We start from the raw sequence: 26,975 nt of genomic DNA on the forward strand, positions 1-26,975 counted from the left end.
ATCTGATGGCCGAATGGTAAAGAACATCCAGCCGTTCAAGAGCCCCCCTACCCGTCAATCTATAAATTATGTCTCCGTAATCTAGCATGGGTAGGGTGGTTAGTTTGGCTAGGGTTAGTTTGGCTGCTGGGGTGAAAGAGGAGATATTACAATAGAGGAAGTCTAGGTTTTGCCTGCAGTTTTGATATGTGCTGAGAGAAGGACAGTGTACCGTCTAGCCATACTCCCAAGTATTTGTATGAGGTGACTACCTCAAGCTCTAAACCCTCAGAGGTAGTAATCACACCTGTGGGTAGAGGGGCATTCTTCTTACCAAACCACATAACCTTTGTTTTGGAGGTGTTCAGAACAAGGTTAAGGGTAGAGCAAGCTTGTTGCACTAAGAAAGCTTTGTTGTAGAGCATTTTACAACTAAGTAAAAGTACAAGACTATATCTTCTGCCTTTAAATGGATGAGAGTGCTTCCTACTGCCTGAGCTATGTTGTTGATGTAAATTGGGGAGAGTGTGGGGCCTAGGATTGAGCCTTGGGATACTCCCTTGGCAGTGGCTGACAGGCAGTGGTTGAGACAGCAGATTTTCTAACTTTATACACTTCATTCTTTGAGAGAGGGAGTTAGCAAACCAGGCCAAAGACCCCCTCAAAGACACCAATACTCCCAAAAGAATGGAATGGTCTACCGTATCAAAAGCTTTGGCCAAGTCACTAAAATAGCAGCACGACGTTGCTTAGAATCAAGGGCAATGGTGACATCATTGAGGATCTTTAAGGTTGCAGTGACACATCCATAACATGAGTGGAAACCTGATTGCATACCGGAAAGAATACTATAGACATCAAGAAATCCAGTCAGTTGATTAATGATGCGTTTTTCCAACACTTTTGATAAACAGGGCAGAATAGGCCTATGACAGGGAGAAGCATCGGGTGGGAGATGAGGAAATGATGGATGGGCAAGGAGGCATGGCTGAGTCAAATAGGAATCCTGACTTAATGGAGTGTGTCTTCCAAATGGACAATGACCCCAAGCATACTTCCAAAATTGTGGCAAAGTGGCTTGAGGACAATAAAGTCAAGGTATTGGAGTGGCCCATCACGAAGCCTGACCTCAATCCTCTAGAAACATTTTAGGCAGAACTGAAAAAGTGTGTGCGAGCAAGGAGGCCTACAAACCTGACTCAGTTACACCAGCTCTGTCAGGAGAAATGGGCCGAAATTCACTCAACTTATTGTGGCAAGATAGTGGAAGGCTACCCGAAACATTTGACCCAAGTTAAACAATTTAAAGGCAATGCTATCAAATACTAATTGAGTGTATGTAAACTTCTGACCCACTGGGAATGTGATAAAAGATATAAAAGCTGAAATAATTCATTCTCTACTATTATTCTGGCATTTCACATTCTTAAAATAAAGTGGTGATCCTAACTGACCTAAGACAGGGAATTTTTACTCTGATTAAATGTCAGGAATTGTGAAAATGTCATGTCTTGTTATGTCTGTTCCTGTCCTTTCTCTTCACTCTGTCTCTCTCTGCTGGTCTTTTTAGGTTCCTTCTCTGTCTCTCATTCTTCAGCTGTTCTACATCTCCCCTAACTAGCTCATTCACTCTTTCCCACCTGTTCTCTCTTCCCCCTCTGATTAGGTCTCTATTTCTCTCTCTGTTCCTGCTACTTTCAGTGTCTGATTCTTGTTTGTGTTTTTGATGCCAGAAGCAAGCTGTCGTCTCGTTTGCTTCCACCTTGTCCTATCCTGTCGGAGTCTGCCTGGCAGGTGCACCCTGCACTATACTAACGTTCTTTTTGTTCCGTTGACAACGTTGGAAGAGGATTTATGCCATTCCTGTTTTTCATTAAAGAACTCTGTTTTCTGTTAAAACCGCTTTTGGGTCTTCACTCAAGTACATAACAGAAGAATCAGACCAAGAATGGACCCAGCGGCTCCGGACCCTTTTCACTCCGTCGTCGAGATCCAGGGAGCGATGCTAGGCAGACACGAGGAGGAATTGTCTGCTGCTCGACATGCCGTTGAGACCCTGGCCGTCCAAGTCTCCGACCTCACAAGACAGGTTCACCAACTCCACCTCGATCCACCGCCCACTTCCAGGGTTTCCGAGTCTCCGGAGCCCAGGATCAACAACCCGCCGTGTTACTCTGGGGAGCCCACTGAGTGCCGCTCATTCCTCACTCAGTGTGATGTGGTGTTCTCTCTCCAGTCCAACACTTACTCCAGGAGCGCAGCCCGCATCGCCTACGTCATTTCTCTCCTTACCGGACGGGCGCGTGAGTGGGGCACGGCAATCTGGGAGGCGAGGGCTGAGTGTATTAACCAGTATCAGGACTTTAAGGAGGAGATGATACGGGTTTTTGACCGTTCTGTTTTTGGGGAGGAGGCTTCCAGGGCCCTGTCTTCCCTATGTCAGGGGAATCGATCCATAACGGATTATTCTATTGAGTTTCGCACTCTCGCTGCCTCTAGTGACTGGAACGAGCCGGCTTTGCTCGCTCGTTTTCTGGAGGGTCTCCTCGTCGAGGTTAAGGATGAGATCCTCTCCCGGGAGGTTCCTTCCAGTCTGGACTCCTTAATAGCTCTCGCTATTCGCATAGAGCGACGGTTTGATCTTCGTCGCCGAGCTCGTGGAAAGGAGCTCGCGTTCTCCGTTGCTCCCCTCTCCACATCACTGCCACCTGCCGCATCACTGCCACCCTCCTCCGCCGGCTCGGATGCTGAGCCTATGCAGCTGGGGGTATCCGCATCTCGGCCAAGGAGAAGGAACGGAGAATCACCAATCGCCTCTGTCTCTACTGCGGCTCCGCTGGTCATTTTGTCACCTCATGTCCAGTAAAAGCCAGAGCTCATCAGTAAGAGGAGGGCTACTGGTGAGCGCAACTACTCAGGCCTCTCCTTCTGGATCACGCACTACCTTTCCGGTCCATCTCCGCTGGCCCGGTTCATCTGCTTCCTGCAGTGCCTTGATAGACTCTGGGGCGGAGGGCTGTTTTATGGACGAGACCTGGGCTCGGGAACATGACATTCCTCTCAGACAGTTAGGGAGCCCACGGCCTTGTTCGCTTTAGATGGTAGTTCTCTCCCCAAGATTCAGCGTGAGACGCTGCCTTTAACCCTCACTGTCTCTGGTAATCATAGCGAAACCATTTCTTTTTTAATTTTTCGTTCACCTTTTACACCTGTTGTTTTGGGTCATCCCTGGCTAGTGCGCCATAACCCTTCTATTAATTGGTCTAGTAATACTATCCTATCCTGGAATGTTTCTTGTCATGTGACCTGTTTAATGTCTGCTATCCCTCCTGTTTCCTCTGTCTCTTCTTCACAGGAGGAGCCTGGCGATTTGACAGGGGTGCCGGAGGAGTATCACGATCTGCGCACGGTGTTCAGTCGTTCCAAGGCCACTTCTCTCCCTCCACACCGGTCGTATGACTGTAGTATTGATCTCCTTCCGGGAACTACTCCCCCCCCGGGGTAGATTATACTCTCTGTCGGCTCCCGAACGTAAGGCTCTCGAGGATTATTTGTCTGTTTCGCTCGACGCCGGTACCATAGTCTCCTCCTCCTCTCCCGCCGGAGCGGGGTTTTTTTTGTTCAGAAGAAGGACGGGTCCCTGCGCCCATGCGTGGATTATCGAGGGCTGAATGACATAACAGTTAAGAATCGTTATCCGCTTCCTCTTATGTCTTCGGCCTTCGAGATCCTGCAGGGAGCCAGGTTTTTCACCAAATTGGACCTTCGTAACGCCTACCATCTCGTGCGCATCAGGGAGGGGGACGAGTGGAAGACGGCGTTTAACACTCCGTTAGGGCACTTTGAATACCGGGTTCTTCCTTTCGGCCTCGTTAACGCTCCAGCTGTCTTTCAGGCACTAGTTAACGACGTCCTGAGAGACATGCTGAACATTTTTGTTTTCGTTTACATGGACGATATTCTGATTTTTTCACCGTCTCTCTCGATTCATGTTCAGCACGTGCGACGCGTCCTCCAGCGCCTTTTGGAGAACTGTCTTTATGTGAAGGCTGAGAAGTGCATTTTTCATGCCGCCTCTGTCCCTTTTCTCGGTTCCGTTATTTCCGCTGAGGGCATTAAGATGGATCCCGCTAAGGTCCAGGCTGTCATTGATTGGCCCGTTCCTAAGTCACGCGTCGAGCTGCAGCGCTTTCTGGGCTTCGCTAATTTCTATCGTCGTTTCATCCGTAATTTCGGTCAGGTGGCAGCTCCCCTCACAGCCCTTACTTCTGTTAAGACGTGCTTTAAGTGGTCCGTTTCCGCCCAGGGAGCTTTTGATCTTCTTAAGAATCGTTTTACATCCGCTCCTATTCTTGTTACACCTGACATCTCTAGACAGTTTGTTGTTGAGGTTGACGCGTCAGAGGTGGGCGTGGGAGCCATTCTTTCTCAGCGCTCTCTCTCTGACGGCAAGGTCCATCCTTGCGCGTTTTTCTCTCATCGCTTATCGCCGTCAGAACGTAACTATGATGTTGGTAATCGCGAACTGCTCGCCATCCGCTTAGCCCTAGGCGAATGGCGACAGTGGTTGGAGGGGGCGACCGTTCCTTTTGTCGTTTGGACTGACCATAGGAACCTTGAGTACATCCGTTCAGCCAAACGACTTAATGCGCGTCAGGCTCGTTGGGCTCTGTTTTTCGCTCGTTTCGAGTTTGTTATTTCTTATCGTCCGGGCTCAAAGAACACCAAGCCTGATGCTTTATCTCGTCTCTTCAGTTCTTCTGAGGTCTCCTCCGACCCCGAGGGGATTCTCCCTGAGGGGCGTGTTGTCGGGTTGACTGTCTGGGGAATTGAGAGGCAGGTAAAGCAAGCACTCGCTCACACTCCGTCGCCGCGAGCTTGTCCTAGGAACCTTCTGTTCGTTCCCGTTCCTACTCGTCCGGCCGTTCTTCAGTGGGCCCACTCTGCCAAGTTAGCCGGCCACCCCGGCGTTCGGGGTACGCTCGCTTCCATTCGCCAGCGTTTCTGGTGGCCCACTCGGGAACGTGACGCGCGTCGATTTGTCGCCGCTTGTTCGGTCTGCGCGCAGACTAAATCTGGGAACTCTCCTCCTGCCGGCCGTCTCAGACCGCTTCCCATTCCCTCTCGACCGTGGTCTCACATCGCTTTAGATTTTATCACCGGACTGCCTTCATCAGCGGGGAAGACAGTTATTCTTACGGTTGTCGATAGATTCTCTAAGGCGGCTCATTTCATTCCTCTCGCTAAGCTCCCTTCTGCTAAGGAGACGGCTCAGATCATTATCGAGAATGTTTTTCGAATTCATGGCCTTCCGTCTGACGTCGTTTCCGACAGAGGCCCGCAGTTCACGTCTCAATTTTGGAGGGAGTTTTGCCGTTTGATTGGGGCTTCCATCAGTCTCTCGTCCGGCTTTCATCCCCAGTCTAACGGTCAAGCCGAACGGGCCAATCAGACTGTTGGTCGCATTTTACGCAGTCTTTCTTTTCGTAACCCTGCGTCTTGGTCAGAACAGCTCCCCTGGGCAGAGTACGCCCACAACTCGCTTCCTTCGTCTGCTACCGGTCTATCTCCTTTTCAGAGTAGCCTCGGGTACCAGCCTCCGCTGTTCTCATCTCAGCTCGCCGAGTCCTGCGTCCCCTCCGCTCAGGCTTTTGTCCAGCGTTGCGAGCGCACCTGGAAGGGGGTCAGGTCGGCACTTTGCCGTAATAGGGCGCAGACTGTGAGGGCCGCTAATAAGCGTAGGACCAAGAGTCCTAGATATTGTTGCGGTCAGAGAGTATGGCTCTCCACTCAGAACCTTCCCCTTAAGACAGCTTCTCGCAAGTTGGCCCCGCGGTTCATTGGTCCGTTCCGTATTTCTCAGGTCATTAATCCTGTCGCAGTGCGACTTCTTCTCCCGCGCTATCTTCGTCGCGTTCACCCGGTCTTCCATGTCTCCTGTGTTAAGCCCGTTCTTCGCGCCCCCGCTCGTCCCTCCCCCCATCCTTGTCGAGGGCGCACCCATCTACAGGGTTCGTAAGATTTTGGACATGCGCCCTCGGGGCCGTGGTCATCAGTACCTAGTGGATTGGGAGGGGTACGGTCCTGAGGAGAGGAGTTGGGTTCCCTCTCGGGACGTGCTGGACCGTTCGCTGATCGATGATTTCCTCCGTTGCCGCCAGGTTTCCTCCTCGAGTGCGCCAGGAGGCGCTCGGTGAGTGGGGGGGGGGTACTGTCATGTCTTGTTATGTCTGTTCCTGTCCTTTCTCTTCACTCTGTCTCTCTCTGCTGGTCTTTTTAGGTTCCTTCTCTGTCTCTCATTCTTCAGCTGTTCTACATCTCCCCTAACTAGCTCATTCACTCTTTCCCACCTGTTCTCTCTTCCCCCTCTGATTAGGTCTCTATTTCTCTCTCTGTTCCTGCTACTTTCAGTGTCTGATTCTTGTTTGTGTTTTTGATGCCAGAAGCAAGCTGTCGTCTCGTTTGCTTCCACCTTGTCCTATCCTGTCGGAGTCTGCCTGGCAGGTGCACCCTGCACTATACTAACGTTCTTTTTGTTCCGTTGACAACGTTGGAAGAGGATTTATGCCATTCCTGTTTTTCATTAAAGAACTCTGTTTTCTGTTAAAACCGCTTTTGGGTCTTCACTCAAGTACATAACAGAGAAACTGAGTTTAAATGTATTTGGCTAAGGTGTATGTAAACTTCCGACATCACCTCATTTTAGTGTTTTAGCTAATGTACTTCAAAATTGTCAGTCACGGGTAAATAATGTACGGTTATTAGAAGCATGTCTATCTGATACATTTAATGACAAACCATCTAACTACTTAGGTAAACATGAATTACCTGTTTCACAATGTTCGGCGCAGGTGTTGGTAACTGGTTCACCATATCCAGAACATGCGGGCACATGTGCCGAACACCTGCTCCGAACATTGTGCTCAAATAATAATTAAGATCACACTTCATCATTTTAAATATTATGGGGAGACCTATACGTTTGACAATCAAGAACGAGTTATCGGGGTAGCCTATTATTGTCCAGACATAACTTTGAAATATCTTCGTAAGAGTCGATGCAATTTGAAAAGAATTAAGAATTACAGGGAGAAGTTTGGAAAAACTAATCCTGTGTGAATCATCATCTCCTCTGGAAGAATGCACAAGCTCTGATAATAATTACAAAACCAGGATCTCTAGTTATACCTGTCTGAATTGGGCTATAACATGGCAAAGGATAGGCTTATCAGCGTAGAGTGCACCGCGTCATCCAATGGGATCTGTCAAGGCTGTACACAGCAGAAATATCACTGAGATATAGTTCCTTCATATTATGACAAGGATTTAAAAGGATTTGCCAGTAGATTGTTGACTTGATTCATGATGATGACTGCTAGCTAAGATTGTGAAAGTATGATGTCGACATGATCAGTCCAATCAAAGCTACTGTACATATAACGTGATTTGACGTAATTCTATCTGTGGCCAATGACCTTGAGCCTTCTTGGATGGGCACTTCTATGGCAGCAGCCGAAGGGCTAACATTTTCAAGGTCTCCTCTTACACTTGGCAGTGATGTAGAGTCCCCATGAGTGACAGAACACTGAGCCAATCACGGTGCAACGCTCCGTATTTTCTGCTGGCTTGCCCCACCACCACAGAAAGCGCTGAACTCGGCTGAAACACCTGCATATTGGAGCTGCCTTACTCAAGAAAACAAAAAAAGGCCATGTTTATATGTGGCTTTATTAACTCAATTATATATATTCTGTTTTACATTTGTTTGCAAACTGATATGTGACATGTATTAATGCCAAAATAACATGCAAAACGGGTAAGCCCCCCAAAATATATTTTTGCAAAAAATATGTGGCTCAAAACAGGTGGGGCTCTTCCCCACCTGCCCTGAATGACGGGTCGCCACTGCACAGGACAAACAGGACAAATATAGTTCGAAGGTATGCACGAGACTGATACCGACTCAATGTAGTCAGAGGTAGACGACACTTTGCCAAAACCCATCTCCTCGCCTCTCAACTGCACCGGGTATCATGGAGTTGAGAATTCTTGGCTAGAGACATCCATGTCTTCATCGCTGAAAAAGATAAACAGTTGAGTTAGATGTCGTTTGAAAGCTTGCAAACAGGGTTGTCAAACTATTCTGTGATTTCTTGAAAAATAGTTCAATTGAGGTCCAATTGAGTCGTTTTTATCTCAACATTAAATCCTTTCTGTGTAACAATTAAGAACCCTACTGTGATTGTTTTCAAATAAAATGGTCAAAGAGAAACAAAAATGAATCCCACCAGAATAGGCTGAAATTTCAGGCAGTCTTTTCAAACAGTTCTTAGCCTAAAAGGGAGTTATCATCATTTTCGCAGTTTCGCATTATTATCCCAACCTCATAGTGTGGAAATATATAAAACACAAGAAAATCACATTTTTGACTACACTGGGCCAATAATAATAATAATAAAAATGTATAATTTCATGTAGCCCTTTACACTCCTACCCGTATATGGAGATTTATAAATGGGACGTTTTTGTATTGCGTGAACAACAACAGTAATTGTGTGATGGCAGGGATCCAGAGTTGTAATTCCAAATGAAACAACTACAAGTGTGCTTGCTCTAGTTCCTCAACAGCACAGCTAGGAGAGCTAAAAAATTAAACGTATTGTTGAGTCATAAAGGTGCATTGACATTAGTTAGCATTGACATTAGTTAGGATATGTGTTTACATACTGTTTTACCCACTTTTATATGTAGTTACATACTGTATTCTAGTCATGGTTCGTCCTATATAACTACTACTGTACACACCTTTTCTATTCATGCAGTGTCTATACACACACCATTATGTACAGTATATACAAACCATTATATTTAAGCAATAAGGCACGAGGAGGTGTGGTATATGGCCAATATACCACGGCTAAGGGCTGTACTTATGCACGACGCAACGCAGAGTGCCTGGATACAGCTCTTAGCCATGGTATATTGGCCATATACATACCACAAACCCCTGAGGTGCCTTATTGCTATCATAAACTGGTTACCAATGTAATTAGAGCAGTAAAAATACATATTTTGTCATACCCGTGGTATACGGCATGATTTACCATGCTCGAACCACCCAGTTTATAAATATATTAAAGTTTGGACACACCTACTCTTTCAAGGGTTTTTCTTTATTTTACTATTTTCTACATTGTAGAATAATAGTGAAGACATCAAAACTATGAAATAACACATATAGAATCATGTAATAACCAAGAAAGTGTTAAACAAATCTAATTATATTTTAGATTCTTCAAAGTAGCCACCTGTCACGCCCTGACCTGAGATATCTCTGTTTTCTTTATATTTTTGTTAGGACAGGGTGTGACTAGGGTGGGTACGCTAGTTTTTGTATTGTCTATGGTTTTTGTATGTCTAGGGTTTTTGTATGTTTATGGTGGCCTGATATGGTTCCCAATCAGAGGCAGCTGTTTATCGTTGTCTCTGATTGGAGATCATATTTAGGTACCCATTTCCCTTTGGTGTTAGTGGGATCTTGTTCTGTGTTTAGTTGCCTGTCTACGCCATTCATATTAGCTTCACGGTTCATTTGTTAGTTTGTTCAGTGTTCATTATTTTAATAAAGAAGAATGTACGCTTACCACTCTGCACCTTGGTCCGATTCATTGGACGAACGTGACACCACCCTTTGCCTTGATGACAGCTTTGCACACGCTTTGCATTCTCTCAACCAGCTTCACCTGGAATGTTTTTCCAACAGTCTTAAAGGAGTTCCCACATATGCTGAGCACGTGTTGGCTGCACTGTAAAACATTTACTGTAGAAATTACAGTAAATGAACGGCAAAAAAGTTGCCAGTAAAGTACTGTAAAACAGTTTTACTGTAAATTAGAATTACAACATGTTGCTGTAGATGTACTACAATAACTTATTGTTTATAAATAACAGCAATTGTCTGTATTTTTACAGTACCTATACACCTTTCTAATTAGAATATATTATTGTGCTTTTATTTTACAGTAATTACTTGTATCTACAAAATGTACAGGATTTACTCGAATTGCATTAAATTAGTGTAATTTATTATTCTATTTTTGCTGTAAAACCACAGTTATCTGTTGTATGTGCTTTTACAGTAACATGCCAATAGTACTGTAAACATTTGCATTTCCAAAACAAGTAAACACAAAACAAATAATATGTTCTTAAGCATGGTTTAATGTAAACAAACCAAAAAAGTGACCATCACATTCAATAAGCTCCCATCGTACAACTGAAATGCCAATAAACTCGAGCTAAATGGGCTGCATCACAAACGCCTCAATTACAAACCTACTCTACACCTTTTGTCACGTGTGCTCCCTCTCCGGCCTCGAGGTCACCAGGCTGCTCGTTGTGACGCACACCTGTCACCAGCATTACGAGCATAATGACACTCAACTGGACTCCCATCACCTACTTGATTACCTGCCCTATACATGTCACTCCCTTTGGTTTCTTCCCCAGGCGTCATTGTTTCCTGTATCTGTTTCTTGGTTTGTTCATTTATTTATTAATGAAATGTATTCACTCCCTGAACTTGCTTCCTGACTCTCAGTGTACATCATTACAGAATGACGACTCAACAAAGGGAAGCGTTCTTTTGTTTGTTTTGCCGTTGGAGGTGATGTCGGGTCCGGGTGTCCGAACCGGAGCTACCTGAGAGGCCTCAACCAGTTTTTCGGGTTCCCCTGCCTCAGCTGGCCCGACGGGTTTCCATGCCTCAGCGGGCTCGACAGGCTCCCATGCCTCAGCGGGCTCGACAGGTTCCCATGCCTCAGCGGGCTCGACAGGCTCCCATGCCTCGACCGAGGCAACCAGGGAGGTCTCAGCCGGCTCATCGGACTCTCACATCTCAGCCGGTTCGTCAGGTTTCTTTCCCTCAGCGGTGGTGTCCGGTCCGGATCCCAGGGATTGTCCCTTTGGTTGGCGTCCTGCGGCTGGAGTTGAACATGCCGGGGAGGGGTTACTGTCACGTATGCTCTCTCTCCGGCGCTCATGCTCCCGCGCCTCAGCCGAATCGACAGGTTCCCCCGGTCCGCTCCTGATCGCCATCTTGGTCGGTGCCCTGGAGCTGCGGGTTGGGGAGGGGGTACTGTCACGTGTGCTCCCTCTCCGGCCTCTAGGTCACCAGGCTGCTCGTTGTGACGCACACCTGTCACCAGCATTACGTGCATAATGACCCTCACCTGGACTCCATCACCTCCTTGATTTACCTGCCCTTTATGTCACTCCCTTTGGTTCCTTCCCCAGGCATCATTGCTTCTTGTCTGTGCGTTGTTCGTATTTCTTGTTTTGTATTATGTCCCGTTTTATTTATTAAAACACTCGCGCCCTGAACTTGCTTCCTGACTCTCGGCATACATTGTTACACCTTTCCCCTATCAAAGTGTACATCTGAAAATGCAAGCATCTAACTTTACAAATTAAATTTTTTGGCAAAATGATGTTTAATGGTATTCTAGCTTGTATGTGACGACAAACATGCAATCAGATGCAAGCCATTTTTTTTCCACAAAAAGGTTTCAAATGTATCAATTATCGAAATAGATCAACGTCCTGAATAAGGTGCATGTTTAACTGTTCCAGCATAGAAAGTGACCGCATTACAGATAAGAAAGGAGCTGGTATACTGTATGTATCTTAGCTTTGAAAATCACCTTTCAGACACAGGTAACTCTCAAAGTGCATTGCCTCGCGTTGAGCTCCAAAAAACATGTTTCCTACTAAGATGGGTAAGCCTACTCTCAACATGTCTGCCTGGCCTTATTTTAGGTTTGTCATTACCTTCACTCCCAGTTAAAATGCAGAGTATGTCGTTTTGGGAAGGGTAATTGGACATTTTAATTGTGAGATTATGGTTAGAAAAGATCTCAATGAATATATTTCTCCTATTCCCAGATGTCTAATTATGCATTCAATCTTTAAGGTTTGTCCTCAAGTTGAGTAAATACGAGACATTTCCAAACAGCCAAAGTGGCATTACTTCCTCAACAATGTACCAATTTCAGTGCATACTAGATCATTTTCAAACACTTAAGGTGTAAAACACAAAGTCCATTATCTTCCTGACATATACAGACGTGCATTAATTGTGTTTCTGTTCTTCTCCACTACCTTTCTGCTTTTCTTGCTGACGGCCTCTGCTGTGGCGGTCATTGAGCCAGTGGATGGATTGACTCCAGCAAAACATCTGTGAAAACAAAGAGCACATCCAGACAACATTTTAGAAAGATGATTAGATCCCCTAATGTCTTCAATAGTGTCTGAAGTGTGCTGCATCACCTCCTGTTTTGTACAGAATGTTCACTTAGCTTCTCACTGCCAGGACTGATCTCAGGACATTTGTCATTACCATCACTCCCAAGGTGTTTAAATTGGTTGATGCATCCATCAGTTAAATTCAAAATATGTCAAATGTTTCTCTTGACTGACCAAATGATCAATGAACAGTGTAAGGTCAATAGAGACGATGCCCTCGGAGAGGTAATGACCAAGGCAAGGAGGCAGTTCAGGCTGGCAAATGTGGAAGTACCGAAGCTTGTTAAATAGATACACATAAAAACGCATAAATCTGCTAAAACAATACCACCATCCTCTAGCTCCTTAAGATCTCTTAGCGATGGGTTAAGAACTAATTCCTGTTCAAAATGCTTAAAAGCTTGCTCTCTGCACAGAAGGACTAGTTGCATCTGATCAATATTTGACCTGCTATAAGGCAAAATGTCACCCAGAGTAAGATTGTAAGAAAGCACCTTGTGTTTCTTTTTCCCTGGTCCTGAAGGATTTGCAACCTCAAATGCATATTGATATAAAACTCCCCAGCAAAAAACAGAAACGTCCTCTCACTGTCAACTGCGTTTATTTTCAGCAAACTTAACATGTGTAAATATTTGTTTGAACATAACACGATTCAACAACTGAGACATAAACTGAACAAGTTCCACAGACTTGTGACTAACAGAAATGGAATAATGTGTCCCTGAACAAAGGGAGGGTCAAACTCAAAAGTAACAGTCAGTATCTGGTGTGGCCACCAGCTGCATTAAGTACTGCAGTGCATCTCCACTTCATGGACTGTACCAGAGTTGCCAGTTCTTGCTGTGAGATGTTACCCCACACTTCCACCAAGGTACCTGCAAGTTCTCAGACATTTTTGGGGGGAATGGCCCTAGCCCTCACCCTCTGATCCAACATGTCCCAGACGTGCTCAATGGGCCATGGCAGAACACTGACATTCCCGCCTTGCAGGAAATCACGAGCAGTATGGCTGGTGGCATTTTCATGCTGGAGGGTCATGTCAGGATGAGCCTGCAGGAAGGGTACCACATGAGGGAGGAGGATGTCTTCCCTGTAATGCACAGCTTTGAGATTGCCTGTAATGGCAACAATCTCAGTCCGATGATGCTGTGACACACCGCCCCAGACCATGACAGACCCTCCACTTCCAAATCGATCCTCGTTCTAGAGTACAGGCCTCGGTGTAACGCTCATTCCTTTGACGATAAACGCGAATACGACCATCACCCCAGGTGAGACAAAACTGCAACTCTTCAGTGAAGAACACTTTGAGCCAGTCCTGTTTGGCAAATGCCGGTGGGCTTGTGCCCATAGGAGACGTTGTTGCCAGTGATGTCTGGTGAGGACCTGCCTTACAACAGGCCTTAAAGCCCTCAGTCCAGCCCCTCTCAGCCTATTGCGGACAGCCTGAGCACTAATGGAGGGATTGTGCGTTCCTGGTGTAACTCAGGCAGTTGTTGTTGCCATCCTGTACCTGTCCCGTAGGTGTGATGTTCGGATGTACCGATCCTGTGCAGGTGTTGTTATGTGGTCTTCCACTGCGAGGATGATCAGCTGTCCGTCTCCCTGTAGCGCTGTCTTAAGTGTCTCATAGTACAGACATTGAAATGTATTGCCCTGGCCACATCTGTAGTCCTCATGCCTCCTTGCTGCATGCCTAAGGCACATTCACACAGATGAGCAGGGACCCTGGGCATCTTTCTTTTGGTGTTTTTCAGAGTCAGTAAAAAGTCCTCTTTAGTGTCCTAAGTTTTCATAACTGTGACCGAATTTCCTACCGTCTGTAAGCTGTTAGTGTCTTAATGACCGTTTCACAGGTGCATGTTCATTAATTGTTTGTGGTTCATTGAACAAGCATGGGAAACAGTGTTTAAACCCTTTACAATGAAGATCTGTGAAGTTATTTGGATTTTTACGAATTATCTTAAGACAGGGTCCTGAAAAAGGGACGTTTTTTTATTTGCCGAGTTTAGAATTAAGGCTAAAGATGATGCTTAAGGCTAAAGAATAAAGCATTGTCTGCAATATTCTATCCATCCCAAATATCTTTCTCATACTGTGTCTTGAATGTCTTTGACTCAAAAATGGCACCAAGTGTTTTATTCATAGGGACATACTGGGCAAAGCACTCTTGCCCAGATTCATTAGTGCCTAAATACAAGGGCACAGGTTCAACATAATTGAAAGTGTTTTTAAAGATAGTCTTCCGACGCTGATCTGTTCATGAAGAACCATTACAGGCCTTGAGAAGATCCTCCTTTTGGAACTCTTCAATTACACATTTTATATCATTCTCAGGAATGCCAAGTACACCCAACTTCTCCTTGACCTATGAAAAAAGATGTGATTGACCAAGATCATAAATATCTTGAAATTCTTCAATAATAGACTGAATGACAGAGACATGTAACAATAACTCTACCCGAAGCTTTAAATAAAACAGTGTACGTTTAAAAATAAATAAATAAGAGAGCTTCATCAACACTGTCCAAGAGGCCGCCTGCCTCTAGGTCCTCGGAAAAGTAATTCTCTGTTGACACACCAGGGTTCTCAGTAACATTTTCAGTTTGTGTTTCCATATGTATGTTTGACTGAGCTGTTTTTGTGTTTTCTGGATATATGAGACGCAAATGTAGATTTAACAGCATATGTTTTTTCACATCCCATAAAATGGCAACTAATTTCTCTGCCCTCTTGCAAATGATCCTTCAAATGAGAAATAAATTCAGTAAAATCTAAACATCTAAACTGACAAATGTCTATTGGGAAAATCGAAATGATGTCTGCTGGTTGAAATTGAACACTTTTCACAGACCTTTGATATCCCTTGTGGTTCCTATATAAATGAGACTTAAAGGCAGTAAATTGCCTGAATGCACGGCAACATTTGGGCACACCCAGTGCGACCCGTCATTTGTGGCAGATGGGGCAGGGCCCCACCTGTTTTGAGCCCCACATCTTTAGCAAAGAAATGGGTTTGTTTTGCCTGTTATTTTGTCATTAATACATGTCACATATGAATTTGCAAACCGTGTTTTTTTCATTGAGTTAATAAAGATGCATACAGACATCTCTCTTTTTGTTTTCTTGAGTAAGCCACCCCCAAAATGTCGGCAGGTTTCTGCGGTCTTATTGTCAGAACCGGCCGGGGGAGTGGGCGGCGTTCGTGCCCTGGGCGGAGATTGCACAGAACTCGCTCCGCCACTCCTCCACTAACCTCTCCCCCTTCCAGTGCGTACTGGGGTACCAGCCAGTTCTGGCACCTTGGCATCAGAGTCAGACCGAGGCTCCTGTGGTGGACGAATGGTTCAGGTGCGCGGAGATATGGGTAGCTGCCTGTGTTCATCTTCAGCGGGCCGTGCTGCGCCAGAAAAACAGTGTAGACTGTCACCGCAGTGAGGCCCCGGCTCTCGCCTCGAAACCTGCCCCTCCGCCTGCCCTACCGGAAGCTGGTTCCGCGGTTTGTGGGGCCATTTAAAGTCTTGAGGAGAGTGAACGAGGTTTGTTACAGGTTACAGCTTCGCCCCGATTACCGTATTAACCCCTCATTCCATGTGTCTCTCCTCAGGACGGTGGTGGCTGGCCCACTCCAGGAGTCTCAGGTGCAGGAGGTTCCTCCGCCCCCTCTGTACATTGAGGGGGCCCCGGCGTACTCCGTTCGCTCCATACTGGATTCGAGGCGTCGGGCGAGGGGCCTTCAGTACCTCGTGGTGTGGGAGGGGTACGGTCCGGAGGAGAGGTGCTGGGATTCGGTCGAGGATGTGTTGGACCCTTCAATGCTGCAGGAGTTCCACCGTCTCAGTCCGGATCGCTCTGGGCCTCACCCTCCGGGTCGTCCCTGAGGCCGGTGTTGGCGTGCCGCTGGAGCCGCACGTCAAGGAGGGGGGGGGGGGGTACTGTCACGACTTCCGCCAAAGTCGGTTCCTCTCCTTGTTCGGGCGGTGCTCGGCAGCCATCATCGATCCACTTTTCATTTTCCATTTGTTTTGTCTTGTCTTCTCACACACCTAGTCTCAATTTCCCTCATTACCTGTTGTGTATTTAAACCTCTGTTCCCCCCATGACTTTGTGTGGAATTGTTTATTGTAAGTAGATGTTGCACGCTTTCTCTGGTCCGCAACGAGTTTTGTACCCATTTGTTTGTTTGAGGACCTGCCAAATCTTTTGGATTTGAAACTCTCGACCCGCTCCACTACAGCCCCATTGATGTTAATGGGGGCCTGTATGGCCAGCCTTTTCCTGTAGTCCACGATCAGGTCCTTTGTCTTGCTCACATTGAGGGAGAGGTTGTTGTCCTGGCACCACACTGCCAGGTCTCTGACCTCCTCCCTATAGGCTGTCCCATTGATGTTGGTGATCAGGCCTACCACTGTTGTGTTGTCAGCAAACTTAATGATAGCGTTGGAGTCATGTTTGGCCACGCAGTCGTGGGTGAACAGGGAGTACAGGAGGGGACTACGTACACACCCCTAAGGGGCCCCAGTGTTGAGGATCAGCGTGGCAGACGTGTTGTTGTCTACCCTTACCACCTGGGGGTGGCCCGTCAGGAAGTCCAGGATCCAGTTGCAGAGGGAGGTGTTTAGTCCCAGGGTCCTTAGCTTAGTGATGAGCTTTGTGGGCACTATGGTGTTGAACGCTGAGCTGTAGTCAATGAACAGCATTCTCACATAGGTGTTCCTTTTGTCCAGGTGGGAAAGGGCAATGTGGAGTGCAATTGAGATTGCTTCATCTGTGGATCTGTTGGGGCGGTATGCGAATTGGAGTGGGTCTAGCGTATCCGGGAGAATGCTGTTGATATGAGCCATGGCCAGCCTTTCACAGCACTTCATGGCTACTGACATTAATGCTATGGGGCAGTAATCATTTAGGCAGGTTACCTTCGCTTCCTTGGGTACAGGGTCTATGGTGGTCTGCTTGAAACATGTAGGTATTACAGACTCAGTCAGGGAGAGGTTGAAAATGTCAGTGAAGACACTTGCCAGTTGGACCGTGCATGCTTTGAGTACACGTCCTGGTAATCCATCTGGCCCCGCAGCTTTTTGAATGTTGACCTGTTTAAAGGTCTTCACAGTCTTCCAGAACAGCTGGCTCATGTCACTGGGCAGCTCGCGTCTGTGTTTCACTTTGTAGTCCGTAATAGTTTTCAAGCACTCCCACATCTGATGAGTGTCAGAGCCAGTGTAGTAGGATTCAATCTTAATCCTGTATTGACGCATTGCTTGTTTGATGGTTCGTTTGAGGGCATAGCGGGATTTCTTATAGGCGTCCCCATTAGTGTCCTGCTCCTTGAAAGCGGCAGCTCTAGCCTTTAGCTCGATGCGGATGTTGCCTGTAATCCATGGCTTCTGATTGGGATATGTATGTACGCTCACTGTGGGAATGACGTCATCAATTTACTTATTGATGAAGCCGATGACTGTGGTGGTATACTCCTCAATTCCATTGGATGAATCCTGGAACATATTCAAGTCTGTGCTAGCAAAACAGTCCTGTAGCTTAGCATTCGCGTCATCTGACCACTTCCGTATTGAGCGAGTCACTGGTACTTCCTGCTTTAGTTTTTGCTTGTAAGCAGGAATCAGGAGGATAGAATTATGGTCAGATTTGCCAAATGGAGGGCGGGGGAGAGCTTTGTATGCATCTCTGTGTGTGGAGTAAAGGAGATCTAGAGTTTTTTCCCTCTGGTTGCACATGTGACATGCTGGTAAAAATGTGGTATATCTGATTTAAGTTTGCCTGCATTAAAGTCCACGGCCACTAGGAGCACCGCTTCTGGGTCAGTATTTTCTTGTTTGCTTATGGCCTTATAGAGTTGGTTGTGTGCGGTCTTAGTGCCAGCATCGGTCTGCGGTGGTAAATAGACGGCTATGAATAATATAGATGAGAACTCTCTTGGTCGGTAGTGTGGTCTACAGCTTTTCATAAGGTACTCTACCTCAGGAGAGCAATACCTCGAGACTTCTTTAATATTAGACATTGTTATTGACAAAAATATATATTAGATTAGACATTGTTATTGACAAAAAACATACACCCCCACCCCTCGTCTTACCAGACGTAGCTTCTCTGTTCTGCCGGTGTATTGAAAATACCTCCAGCTCTATATTATCCATGTCGTCGTTCAGCCACAACTCGGTGAAACATAATATATGACAGTGCCTTAATGTTCCGTTGCTAGGATAATCGTAATCGTAGGTCATCAATTTTATTTTCCAATGATTGAATGTTAGCAAGTAGAATTGATGGCAGTGGGAGTTTACTCGCACGTCTAGGGATTTTCAAAAGGCAACCCGATCTGTCTCCTTTTTTCCTCTGTCTTTTCTTCACGCAAATGACGGGGACCTGGGACTGTTCCCGGGAGAGCATTATATCTTTCTCGTCAGACTCGTTGAAGGAAAAGGCCTCTTCCAGTTCATGAGGAGTAATCCCAGTTCTGATGTCCAGAAGTTATTTTCGGTCATAAGAGACAGTAGCAGCAACATTATGTACAAAATAAGTTAAAAAAATAAGTTACATACAAAGCAAAAAAACTAAAAAAATAACACAATTGGTTACATGCATGTAAAACGTCTGCCATTCTCTTCGGCGCCATCTTATGTGTGTTTTAATAAATTATTTGGTGATAATATATTTAGTATAGTATTATCAAAAAAGGATAACTTCATCGAGACATTGTGGTGGTTAGAAGAGTGTGCTTGTTTAAATGGAAAAGTGTTGCGGTAGCTTTTAATAAAGAATAACATCAAGACAAAACAATTGCTTTATAAGTGGGATGCAATGTTGAGCGCTATACATCCCGAGGGGTTCGTGCTGATTGTACGGAAATTGTGACACCCGGATGAATGGCTTCCCTTGAGAAAGCAAGAACAAGATGTATGTCAGGAGAAGTGCAGTATTATCATAAGGAGACGTTTACTTGGAATACATATGAGGAATGGAGGGAAAAGGGAGGCAGAGGAGGTTTAAGTGAGAGAGGGAGGAAGACGGTGAGCTTGAGTTAGTTAATAATGACTGGGAAAAGGGAGATGTTTTGTTAAAGAAGAATGGCAGAAAGTGTAAACAGAGAGAGCTGAAGACAGGAGGAGAAATGGAAGTGAATGAGGTCGAAGTATCGGAGGTGGGAGGTGGGGTGAAGATTTCGGAGCCCTAGGCTTTGCACCAAGGGTCAGGATAAAGATGAGTCTGTGACAGTAGGAGTGAAGTTTTGTGAAAATGTGGACCCTTGCCTTTTAGCTGATCCATTTGTGGAATCAGGGTTGTGTACTGTGGAATCGGTGAAGTGGTCTTGTGAAAATTGTTTGTGATTCTGCTGGTGAGAGGGAGATGGTGCTCCGTGTTAAACGAAAGGGGGCAAGAAATGTGAATTGTTTCACTCTCAAGAAAATGGCGCCATTGATGGCGCCATTGAAAGGAGTGATTACTGGGGTAGCAGTAAATGTTAAAAGTTGACCAACTGAAGGGGAATATTCCCGGTGTTTGTGATGCTCGTTGTTTGGTGCGATGCAGATAGGGTGGTGAAGCAGAAGAGTCTGTTCTTTTGAGTTTTGATGTTGAGCCTTTGCCAGACAAAGTGATGTAGGATATATACGTTATCCTGTACAAGCTTTTTGTAGGGGGTGTGGCAGCAGTGTGTAGGAGCAAGGTTCCTAAGTGCGAGAAGTATGCAGAAGGGCATGAGACAAAGGAATGTGTAGCATTGGGGAGAGTAGTGGTATGTGGTAATTGTAGGGGTGCCCATGGGGCTGGGGATCAGAAATGTCCCGTGCGAGAGAGGCAGGTTGAGGTTTCCAAGGTTAGAGTAGGTCAGAAGTTGTCATGCTGAGGCAGTGAAGAAAGTATAGGAAGATGGGTCAAGGGGGAGGGATCCTGTGAGGAGTGGTGTGTGTAGTAGATCTGTACCAGCACAGAGGGGTAGGCCAACAAGTGATATATGTGTCTGTAATGGACTTTTTAGCATTTATAGCAATGTTATCAACTGTACTGCAGGGTTGGGACATAAGTCGCAGAAAATTGAGGTTGTGGTGGCAGCTGCAGAGAGATAATTAGGTGTGCGAGACTTGACATCAGAAGAGTTACAGGGTGTGTTAAGTGGTGATGTCCCATTCTTTCAGGTTGTTGACATGAGGTAGGGTTGAATATATTTAAATAGTGGAATAGGGTGGTGTTATTATATATATTAAAAATATATATATGTGTGAGTGTAGTGTCAGATGGTAGAGTATATGTTATCGTTTTAATTTTTTCAAGCGAAGTATAAGGGAGTTGTACTCCAGTCTAGTAGGTGGCGGTAATGCAACATATTGGATGTCAACCGCCGTTAATCCTCATCGAAGAAGAAGTTAAACTCCATCGAAGAAGAACGCATCCAACATGTTTAGCTGGACGCATTGGTTACATGCAATTATTCTACTTTCTCCTTAACCACTTCACTGAATCGTAAGTAACGTTAGCTACAGCTACCATTCCCGTAACCGTTAACTGTAGTGGCATATCTGTTATAGACACAGAAATATGGATATTGCTAGGCAGCTACTTGCTTGAGTTGCTAGCTAGTCAATGACTGTGTGACTAATGTTATGCGATTGTCCCTGACTTCAGCACATAGCTATCCAATTTGCCCATGTAATGGACTAATAGTCAGCTACCCCATTCATTGACGCTAACTGCTTTAGCGCCTATTGACGATACGATAAAACTGCCCCGGTCAGAAGATACTAAGAGCCCCGAAGCTTGCTCTAAACTTTAAGACGCGTCCCTTGCGGTATGGTTTTGGAAACATAATAAACGTATCATTCATGTTAGATAAATACTTTTTAAGAAAGAGGTACAATTACTACACCTTTAAATGATTACGGTTCCGTACACCGCCATATGTCCATGTTTACAGCGAAGACGGAAGCCACTAAAGATGACTGTAGGCTGCAACTGTGTTAACCGGGTCACTCAGTGTACAATAAGTGGTGTGTTTTGCATTTGTGATGTGAAAGTAGAGGGATGTATGTTTCTAGGACCGTTACCGCAATTGAGAATCGTTTCACGTTTAGATGGAGTACGTTTTGGTTTCCAGAGAAAATGATCCTTTAAACAGAACATGGAAGGGCCTTGGACTAAAATTAGTACAGTAACGTCAGGCTCCTTTAGTCCGTTATTGGGCGAATAGCCGTCGAGTGAATGGTGCAAAACGCATTTCCTCATGGGTGGGTATAATTTGTGGAACGTTCCAACAGGAATGGGTTCCAAAAACTTCGTAAAACACGCATACAACGTTGTATAGCGGCAGAGTAAGATACCAGGTAGGGAGTGAGCAATTTTGTTGATTTTTTTCCACGAAAAAAGTTTGTCCTCACACTGGTAGCCTATGGACAAGCATTAAGAATAAGCTACGTGGTGAGTTGATGCCTATTCGGCAGCTAGTTAGCTAGGTGAATTGATCATGCTACGTTGTATGCATTGTTTGTTGACATCCTTGTTATTTATGTAGTTTTGGGAACAGAATCCTGTTGGAACGATCACAGGCCCCAATGTGTTGGCAGGATTTGTAACAAAGCAACATTTGAAACATTTTGGTATTCTAGTTTCTGAAAGCAGATAATTGATACCAGTGACATTATGGTTAGACCTACTCTGACAGAAAGCTAATATAATATCTGTTGCTAATAATGTCTATAAGAGGACCAATTACTAGAACTGTTGTGCACTTTAAGGTATTTTAAATTTAGGAGCATCACTGCACTTAGAGCACAGAATCATGACCAAAAAAACTGCTTGTTACGTAAAATGTGTCATTGTCCTCCTAAATCCCTTTGTGTGCTCCTACATTTTTCAACTTAAACGCACATGTGCTCCATGTAACAAAGTTCAGTGTAGAGCCCTGTTAGGCTAGCAGCTTTTCAGCTGCCAAGATAGCTACAGATTGTAACACCAAGTAATGTTATTTGACCAATTTTTTTTATTTTTATTTTTTATTTTTTTATAAACATTATACTGGGAGTTACTCTCGAGTGGCGGAGCAGTCTAAGGCACTGCATCTCAGTGCTAGAGGTGTCACTACAGACACCCTGGTTTGAATCCAGGCTGTATCACAACCGGCTGTGATTGGGAGTCATTGTAAATAAACATTTGTTCTTAACTGACTTGCCTAGTTAAATCAATAAAGGTTAAAAAGTTACAGGTTTCCATTAGGTACAGTTTGCTGTAGCACAGAATTTTTCGACCAACCTTAGCGATACTGTATTCTAACTTGATTTGTGGAAACCGGAGTCTCTTAAAATGGACTGGTCCAGTTGTAGGGGGTTCTGTTTGAATATAGAAAATGCTCCGTTTATTATTATAATTTTTTTTGCTCAATGAAGTAATCCAACAATTAGGCTGCCATCTTGTCTATTTCAAGTCTTCTTTCATAGATTGAGACATGTGGATCCACCCTGAACTAGAATTCGTCCTTCCAGGAGACGTTGAATATGCCAATTCTACTTTAAGCCCAGGAAGCAGCCATTCAACTTGCCATTCACCAACTTGTCAAGCTTTATAATGTCAAAATACATTAGGTACTTATCAAATAATGAAGTTTCCCTGAGCAACTATCGTCATTTCTGTTGTCACAGCCAGTGTACTTCCAAAAAAGGTCTAAATAAAAAGCTACATTGGATGGTAGCCTAGTGGTTAAGAGCGTCGGGCCAGCAACCGAAAGGTCGCTGGTTTGAGTCTCTGAGCTGTCTAAGTGAGAAATCATCCGTCTGTGTCCTTGAGCAAGGCACTTAACTCGAATTGCTCTTGTAGTTCACGCTGGATAAGAGCGTCTGCTAAATCACTGAAATATAAAGTAAGAGTTGTTCTTCTGGCCTGGCGGTATTGCTGCAGCCTCCGGCACGCGTCTACAGTGTTGTTATAGGTTCGAATCCGGCCTACTTTCCTTTGACACAACCGCTGTCATCTTCTCTCTAATCCCTTCAACACATTTTTTAATTTTTTTTGTAGTGTGCGGTTGTCTGGGTGGCTCATGTTATGCCTACTCATGAACTAAAAAAAATGTTCAATCTCTATTGAAAGTGCTCTTTAGCCCAGGAGTAGATTGTGGAGGAAACTGTCTGATGTAGACTGCAAATGATGTAGATTGTAGTGTGGTCTGCAACCCTTCAATCCAGCCGATGTCACTAGTATCTCTTATGAAGTAAATTGTTATGGAATTGGAGAGGGAATTGCATATGGACGGAGCTTAAGCCTCAATGTAATAGACAAAGGGTGTGTTCCATTCATGTCAATGTTTGTTATGTAGCATGATGGTTTTTACTGAAACTGGCACCGTTCTTCAACAGCCTTTGTGGTACGCATTAGAAAAAAGGAAGGGAAGCACTCCTAAGGTACACGATAGGTCTTTGTAGATAGAAGGAGCTCTTTGGTAAATTGGTCATCAAAAAGGAAGGAGGACCAAGGCACTCTTCATCTAACTAATGTCGTTATTTGTATGGCATGTTCAATTGAACAAATATTTTCAAACGGTTTCGTTTCTGCTGCATGGCCTTTGTCAGGGAGTACAAAGATACTTTGTTCAAAAGACATTGTATTTTCCCGAATCAATGTGGATTGAAGAGGGAATGGTTACAGAATAGTTAGTCAATATTCATGAGACAACCCCTAGTAACAATATTGTACATTCAAAAGTGAAATAGATAAGTTATAAAAATGAATAAAGTTAGAAGTATTAGAAAAGACAAAGTAGTTCTAGCCTTGAATAGGAGTGGGTGTTGGAGAGCTATACATTTCATAGTGCACTAGATGACAGCAAACATGGACCACGGCTTTCCAGAGGGTAGTTGGGCAATATGTCCACTAGATGACAGCAAAGGGACCACTAAGACTCTACAGGAATGGGGAGAAATCAATATCTTCATTTTTAACCAGGGTACTTAGTGGCCTGCAGTTTGTAAAACCAAAAATGTTCCCTGTGGTTTAAGGCGGTCCCCTCTTCTGATTGAGGCCGGTACATGATCAATACCCATAGCTTGTAGGGAGGCAGGGTTACCATGGTGTAAGGACTTGGAGTGCCTTGCCATGGGGTAGTCTTAGTTTCCTACTCTTTTGGGGCACTCCCCTTCTGTTAAGCTGGTGGTTTTACAGTTAATTAAATGTTTGACTTGATATTCTGTGTCAACAAAATACTTTTCCCGTGCAATATTTCTACAATGGTTGCATTTGAAAGAGCCAGCTGGGTTTGTGGTTTAGTCTTTTGAGAGTCACCAGGAAGGTAGCTGTGGACGAGTTTGTCTCTTAAAGCTTATGGCTGGTGGCTCTGGGAAGACTTTGCGTATCACTTTGGATGATTCCCCAATTCTCTTTTAAAGACTAATGTTCTGTGCTATATTTAATCAACAAGGCCCGAAGGGGTGTGGTTTATGGCCATTATACCACAGCTAAGGGCTGTTCTTATGCACGACGCAACAAGGAGTGCTTGGATACAGCCCTTAGCCGTGGTATGTTGGCAATATACCACAAACCCGAGGTGCCTTATTGCTATTATAAACTGGTTGCAAATGTAATTAGAAGAGTAAAAATAATTTTGTCATACCCATGGTATATGGTCTGATATACCACGGCTTTCAGCCAATCAGCATTCGGGGCTCGAACCACCCAGTTTATAATTTGTAAAAAAGTACACGCTCTCTTGTGCATCACGAGGAATTCCCCTCCGCAACAAGTCCTCTCTGTCAAGTCATCCGGCCCTTTTAGAATTTGAACCCCGACTCAAGAAGCGATTCTCCAATACAGCAGATTTGACACTGTAGTCTGTTTCCTGATTGCAAATTCTGCAGGCTCTTTAGAATTGGCTATAAGGAATTTTCTATTTTAGCCTTTTGGGATGGAAACTGTGTGCCCTCAGAATGGTATTCCCATCTGTAGGCTTCTTAAAGTTGTATGTGTGCAAAAAGCCTTTGTCATTTTTACTGATGTCAAGATCCAACAAAATGTAGGTTCTCTTTTGGTGTACTCAATAGTCAGTTTGATGTTAGGGTTAAGGTGTTGGTGGAAGGAAATAAGTTAATATTCTGAGCCAGACCAGAACAGGCAGACATCAATATAGCATCTCCACCATATAATCTGGTAAAATATATTTTTTTTTTTAGACGGATCCAGAAAGAAGTCATTTTCCCATTTACCGAAGTACAATCCAACGTAGTAAGGGCTGTAGCAAGCTCCAATGGCACATGCTTTGACTTGTTTAAAGATGAGGTTCTGGAAGACAACATTTCTATTATTTAGAGTCCACTCAGTCAATGAGAATGAATTCTGAGGGAGGCGTGTCAGGCCGAGTACTCAAGAATGGTGCATAGCTGTTCAATGGTGGTGTACAAAGAGTCCACATCCAAGTTGACTGAAAAGGAAGCTGTGCCTCTGAAACTGTGCCTCAATTCCTTGATTTTATTTAACACATCTGTGGTGTCTTGAAGAAAGGCTATAAGTGATGGCAGAAAAGGCTTAATAAAGTAATCAATGTACTTGGAGATGAGTTCTATCAGGCTTTCTGCCTGAGGGGGCTCTCTTATCTGAACTCATTATCTGAAATATAACTCTGTGGACCCCTTTCAATTGGGGTGGCAGGTAGCCATAGTGGTTACAGTGTTGGACTAGTATCCGAAAGGTTGCAAGATCGAATCCCCGAGCTGACAAAGGTACAAATCTGTTGTTCTCCGCCTGCACAAGGCAGTTAACCCACTGTTCCTAGGCCGTCATTGAAAATAAGAATTTGTTCGTAACTGACTTGCCTAGTTAAATAAAGGTAATAACAATCCGATTTTAGGGCCTCTAAGGATGAAAGTAAGAGATTGGTAGAATTCATCATTGTATAATTGACGGTAGGCTTCTGTCACATTTAGTTCTTACCCCACACTACTGTAGCACTACGGTCTGCTTTTTTAACCACATTCTGTTAATTTTTGGACAAAGATTCAATTGCATCCCGCTCTGTCTTTGAAAGGTTACATTTTGTTTTTATTATGGATCCCATTCAGCTACTCTTCCTGGGGTCCAGCAAAATTAAGGCAATTTTAAACATTACAATACATTCACAGATTTCACAACCTGCTGTGTGCCCTCAGGCCCCTACTCCCCCACTTCCACGTATCTACATTACTAAATCCATGTGTATGTATTAGAGGTCGACCGATTATGATTTTTCAACGCCGATACCGATTATTGGAGGACAAAAATGCCGATACGATTAATCGGCCAATTTTTAAAATGTATTTGTAATAATGACAATTACAACAATACTGAATGAACACTTATTTTAACTTAATATAATACATCAATAAAATCAATTTAGCCTCAAATAATTACACATGTTCAATTTGGTTTCAATAATGCAAAAACAAAGTGTTGGAGAAGTAAAAATGCAGTCTGTGCCATGTAAGAAAGCTAATGTTTAAGTTTCTTGCTCAGAACATGAGAACATATGAAAGCCGGTGGTTCCTTTTAATATGGGTCTTCAATATTCCCAGGTAAGAAGTTTTAGGTTGTAGTTATTATAGGACTATTTATCTCTATACCATTTGTTTTTCATATACCTTTGACTATTGGATGTTCTTATAGGCACTTTAGTATTGCCAGTGTAACAGTATAGCTTCCGTCCATCTCCTCGCTCCTACCTGGGCTCGAAC

The 26,975-nt window shown here is 44.5% G+C and overlaps 1 protein-coding gene across 1 annotated transcript in view; it reads left to right on the top strand.

Moving 5' to 3' along the window:
• The first annotated feature begins 20,656 nt into the window (after positions 1-20,656).
• The window catches only part of LOC135526100 (WD repeat-containing protein 25-like), a 33,924-nt gene continuing 27,605 nt past the window's right edge, over positions 20,657-26,975 (top strand). Inside the window, exon 1 of the mRNA XM_064954202.1 lies at positions 20,657-20,757. The gene's annotated coding sequence lies outside the window, so the exon portion shown is untranslated. The remainder of the gene's footprint in view (positions 20,758-26,975) is intronic.

The sequence above is a fragment of the Oncorhynchus masou genome, chromosome 32 (genome assembly GCF_036934945.1).
Source record: "Oncorhynchus masou masou isolate Uvic2021 chromosome 32, UVic_Omas_1.1, whole genome shotgun sequence".
NCBI classification, from domain to species: domain Eukaryota; kingdom Metazoa; phylum Chordata; class Actinopteri; order Salmoniformes; family Salmonidae; genus Oncorhynchus; species Oncorhynchus masou.